This window comes from Arachis stenosperma, chromosome 2 (genome assembly GCF_014773155.1).
Source record: "Arachis stenosperma cultivar V10309 chromosome 2, arast.V10309.gnm1.PFL2, whole genome shotgun sequence".
NCBI lineage: Eukaryota > Viridiplantae > Streptophyta > Magnoliopsida > Fabales > Fabaceae > Arachis > Arachis stenosperma.
The window spans coordinates 45,978,731-45,984,909 of NC_080378.1; positions in this window are offsets into that span (position 1 = coordinate 45,978,731).

The window sequence follows — 6,179 nt, forward strand, 5'->3', positions numbered from 1 at the left end:
TGAAGTGAATTGTGTGAAGTTGATCAACAGAAAGTAAATTGCAGGAATGATAAAATTGCAAAATCTAAATGGGCAGAAAACTTAAAGAGCAAGAAAGTAAAATAGCTGAAACTTAAATTGCAAGAAAAGTAAATTGCATCAAATGTAAACGGGGCTGGGGTGCTGGAAATTAAATGAAAGCAGTAGATCCAAGCTTAGAACAATTGTAGGGAGATTAAAGTGCTTGAAAGTAAATTAGAAGCAATAGAAACAGAAAGGTAAAAATGCAGATGAAATAAAAGCAGCAGATGTAAACAGCAAGGCAAAATTTCTTGAAGGAGCAAACAGAAATTAAGTTCAGCTTAAGTGCAGAATAAAATTGAAAATCTCAGGAAATCATAGAGACTAGAAAACAAGTCTAGATCTCAAGCCCTTCCTTGATTCAACAGAGAATAATAGAGAAGCAAGCAGTAAAGAGATTTTTGATTCAAATCCTTAATTTCTTGAATTATGCAGAAAATTAACAAGAGAAGTTGCAGATGGAGAATGAAAACAGAATTCCTTCCAATCTCCACCCAAGATTCAAAACAGAAATGAAAACTAAGAGAGAGAGCTCTCAAATCCTAATGCTCCCTAGTGGAGCTTGCCTTCCGTTCCTGCCTCAATTGTACGCCAAATATGGATTGCTATATATCGTTGGAAAGCTCTGAATGTCAGCTTTCCAACGCAACTAAAAGCACATCAATTGGACATCTGTAGCTCAAGTTATAGCCCTTTGAAGGAGGCATGGTCATGCTGTGAGCGCCCAGATTTTACCTTAGCGAAAATTCTTGCTTCCAACCTCACTTTGCATCACGATTCTGCCCTGCCCTTGGCAAGAGCAGGGCAGTGTGTGCTGATTGCCTATTCTCCTTTAATTTGGTAAAGCGTGGCCTAAGGCTCCAATGTGTGCTCCAACTTCAAAGTGTGTCCCAAAGCTCTTTTTTTCTCCTTTTTTTGTGCTTCTTTGCTTCTTTTTCTTCTTATTTCCTACAAGATTTATAAAATTAAAAGATCAAGGAAATATACCAATTAAGTATAAAAGCATTCAATATTTAAGCACAAATCATCAATTTCTTGTATGAAAAAGCATAGAAAAATAGGTATATGATGACATGTCATCACAACACCAAACTTAAACCTTGCTTGTCCCCAAGCAAGAAAAGAATCATGTAATAAAGATTGACAATCCAAGGTAAGAAGAATAGCAACTCAATGTTCATGGTAAGCTACTTTTTTATGCATGCTTCAATCACAAAAGAAATGTAAATGATTGATGCTTCTATCTAGCTCAATTTACGAAATCTTTTTCTTATAATTCTTCCTTGAAACAAGCTTTTGATTTTTTTTTTAGCTTCTCCTTTTGGGTGCTTTGCCCCATGAGTTAATAACAAAGCTACGACTTCTAAATGCTTTGTTTTCAAGTATTACCACTTGATACATAAGCACCACAAGCATTTAATTAGAGGACTTCATTAAGCTCATTTTTCTTTTCTTTTCTTGACTCTCTAATCATTGATGCTCAGAGCCTTGAGCTTTGAGGGAGTGCTTTTGCACTTGAGCCTAGCCTTGACTTCTAAGTGTTTTGTTTTCAAGCATTTGGCTTGATACATAAACACCACAAGCACTTAGCAAATAAATTGCCATTGGTACTCAGAGCCTTCAGCTTTCTCATTCTTTCCCTCTTTCTTTTCTTGCTTTAATTGTATTTGCTTCATCAAGGTTTTCATGATTTCAAAAGATTTCACAAAATGTACTAGATGAAAAACTTCAATTAAATAAAATCCAATGCAATTGAGCAATAATCAATCATACTAGCTTTCCAATACTTGTATGCACATGCTAAATTCTTCTTTAATTCCTTGTTTGTTTATGATCATGATGCTTTTTTGCTTTTGAATTCACAAAACTCAAGTTGGTAGTCATAATGCCATAGCAACATGTTACAAATCAAGATTCAAGCTATGCTTTATTCATACACACATGTGAACAGAAAAGATGAAGACAATCATGCAATTTAAAGTGCTGGAAATAAAGGAGAGGAAAAGGAACTTTACAATCTTGTAGTTCATCTTCATTATTGTTGTCCTTTTTCCTCTATTCTTCCTCTTTCCCTTGCCAAACTTAGAATGCTTGCTCATCCTCAAGCAACAATTAGAACAATGGCTATGGGGCTAAGATGGATCATGAATGTCTTATACAATGAAATGTTAGTAGTACATGTGTTTTAAGCAAGCAAAATGAAAGATAATAATCAAGGCACCAGAGACAGGACATTTTGATTGCAAACATAAGAAGGTGAGCACAATACATTGCATAAAAGATAAGTGGCACACCAAACTTAGTGTGACACTTTCACTTGGAACTGATGCAAGTATCTAGTAGACATGGGAACCAAATTTTTGTTACATAGCAACACCAAACTTAGAATGCAATCATATGTCAATTTATTTGAATACTAAGCAAATGAAACTGTTATATGTTAAGTTCAATCACCAAGCCAAGAATCTGTCATGAATAAAGCTCTCTTGGTAATGTATTAACAAAAACAGTTGAAAAAAGAAAACTTAAAAATAAAGGGGTGACTAAAACAAAGAGAATGCAAACGAACTATCAAAACAAAAGAAAAAATAACAATGTAAAGGCAATATGATTATGCAGACAAGTGATGTTGCTGGATGAGTTGCATAGAAAAATAGGTGGCACACTGATGAGCGGATAATTTGTACGCTTTTTGGCATTGTTTTTAGTATGTTTCTAGTAGGATTTAGTTAGTTTTTAGTATATTTTTATTAGTTTTTAGTTAAAATTCACTTTTCTGGACTTTACTATGAGTTTGTGTGTTTTTCTGTGATTTCAGGTATTTTCTGGCTGAAATTGAGGGACCTGAGCAAAAATCTGATTCAGAGACTGAAAAGGACTGCAGATGCTGTTGGATTCTGACCTCCCTGCACTCGAAGTGGATTTTCTGGAGCTACAGAAGCCCAATTGGCGCACTCTCAACGGCGTTGGAAAGTAGACATCCTGGGCTTTCCAGAATTATATGATAGTCCATACTTTTCTCAAGATTTGATGGCCCAAACCGGCGTTCAAAGTCACCTTCAGAATTCCCAGCGTTAAACGCCGGAACTGGCACCAAAGTGGGAGTTAAACGCCCAAACTGGCACAAAAGCTGGCGTTTAACTCCGAGAAGAGTCTCTACACGAAAATGCTTCAATGCTCAGCCCAAGCACACACCAAGTGGGCCCGGAAGTGGATTTTTATGTCATTTACTCATCTTTGTAATTCTTAAGCTACTAGTTCCCTATAAATAGGACCTTTTGCTATTGTATTTTTTAATCTTTTGATCACTTTAGATCTCTAGATCATCATTGGACGTCTTGTTCTTAGATTATTGGGAGGCTGGCCTCACGCCCATGCCTAGACCTTGTTCTTATGTATTTTCAACGGTGGAGTTTCTACACACCATAGATTAAGGTGTGGAGCTCTGCTGTACCTCGAGTATTAATGCAATTACTATTGTTCTTCTATTCAATTCAGCTTGTTCTTATTCCAAGATATTCATTCGCACTCAAGAACTTGATGAATGTGATGATTATGTGACGCTCATCATCATTCTCACTTATGAACAAGTGACTGACAACCACTTCTGTTCTACAAGCAAACAAGGCTCTAATGTTTATCTCTTGGGTTCTTTAACCGGAATCTTCGTGGTATAAGCTAGAATTGATGGCGGCATTCAAGAGAATCCGGAAGGTCTAAACCTTGTCTGTGGTATTCTGAGTAGGATTCAATGATTGAATGACTGTGACAAGCTTCAAACTCGCGATTGTGGGGCGTTAGTGACAGACGCAAAAGAATCACTGGATTCTATTCCGACATGATCGAGAACCGACAGCTGGATAGCCGTGCCGTGACAGGGTGCGTTGAACATTTCGACTGAGAGGATGGGAGGTAGCCACTGACAACGGTGAAACCCTTGCATACAGCTTGCCATGGAAAGGAGTAAGAAGGATTGGATGAAGACAGTAGGAAAGCAGAGAGACGGAAGGGACAAAGCATCTCCATTTGCTTATCTGAAGTTCTCACCAATGAATTGCATTAGTATCTCTATCTTTATCTTTATGTTTTATTCATCATCTATACCCATTTGAGTCTGCCTGACTAAGATTTACAAGGTGACCATAGCTTGCTTCATACCAACAATCTCCGTGGGATCGACCCTTACTCGCGTAAGGTTTATTACTTGGACGACCCAGTGCACTTGCTGGTTAGTTGTGCGAAGTTGTGTTTATACCATAGTATTGAGCACCAAGTCTTTGGAGCCATTACTAGGGATTATTTGAGTTGTGAAAAGTAGTGATCACAATTTCATGCACCAAGTTTTTGGCGCCGTTGCCGGGGATTGTTTCGAGTATGGACAACTGACAGTTCATCTTGTTGCTTAGATTAGGTATTTTTCTGAGTTCTTAAGAATGAATTCTAGTGTTTCAAGGTGATGATCTTATCATCACCAAAGCTGATTGATTCTCATCAATTTAGCTCTTGAATGCAATGTCCTGCTGAAGCTTGGCTATCCATGTCTAATTCCTTTAGACTGAAGCTTTAGACTAACATTGCATGATTCCTGGAATTCTCATTAAGAATTTTGATACCTTTATTTTCTTTTCCACTTAATTTTCGAAAAAACCAAAAAAAAAAATTACAAAATCATAAAAACCAAAAATATTTTATGTTTCTTGTTTGAGTCCAGTGTCTCATTTTAAGTTTGGTGTCTTGCATGCATTGTTTATTTGATATTGGTTCTATTTTCAAGTCAATAATACAGAGAACTGAAGATTCAGTACATGCAGCAAAGGAATTTTACAGAAAAAGCTGGGCGTTCAAAACGCCCAGTGAAGAAGGAAAAACTGGCGTTTAAACGCCAGCCAGGATACCTGGCTGGGCGTTTAACTCCCAAGAAGGTAGCATTTTGGGCGTTAAACGCCAGAATGGATACCATTCTGGGCGTTTAACGCCAGGATGGCACAAGAGGGAAGATTTTGTTTTCAAATCAATTTTTTTCAAGTTTTCAAAGTTTTTCAAAAAATAAAATCTTTTTCAAATCATATCTTTTCAATCAAATCTTTTTCAAAATCAATTTCTTTCCTTTTTCAAAAATACTTGCTATCATATGTTGCCTTTTCTGTTGAGAGAGGTTTAATGTTTGAATCATATCTTTTCTTGTTAGGCAAGTCATTAATTTTTAAAATCAAATCTTTTTAAAAATTGTTTTCAAATCATATCTTATCATTCATATCTTTTTAAATTCTAATTTCAAAATCCTTTTCAAAAATTACTTGATTTCTTTCCCACTCTTGGTTTTCGAAAATCAATTAAAGTTTTTCAAAATGTTTTTAAAAATCTTTTTAATTTAATTTTCAAAATTTCTTCCCCTCTTCTCACATCCTTCTATTTATGGAGTACCACTCCTCCCCAATGCACAATTCGAGCTCTATCTCACTAAGTTCGAATTCTTCTACCTCTTCCTTCTATTTTTTCTTTTTCTCTGACACCTCAAGGAATCTCTATACTGTGACATAGAGGATTCCATATTTTCTTGTTCTCTTCTCTTTCATATGAGCAGGAGCAAAGACAAAAGCATTCTTGTTGAGGCTGACCCTGAACCTGAAAGGACCTTAAAGCGAAAGCTAAGAGAAGCTAAGGCACAACTCTCTGTAGAGGACCTAACAGAAATCTTCAAAGAAGAAGAACCCACGGCAGCCGAAAACAACAACAATGCCAACAATGCAAGGAAGGTGCTGGGTGACTTTACTGCACCTACTCCCGACTTCTATGGGAGAAGCATCTCTATCCCTGCCATTGGAGCAAACAACTTTGAGCTTAAGCCTCAACTAGTTTCTCTAATGCAACAGAATTGCAAGTTCCATGGACTTCCATTGGAAGATCCCCATCAGTTCTTAGTTGAGTTCTTGCAAATCTGTGACACTGTCAAGACTAATGGGGTTGACCCTGAGGTCTACAGATTTATGCTATTCCCTTTTGCTGTAAGAGACAGAGCTAGGACATGGTTGGACTCACAACCTAAAGAAAGCCTGAACTCTTGGGAAAAGCTAGTCAATGCCTTCTTGGCAAAGTTCTTTCCACCTCAAAAATTGAGT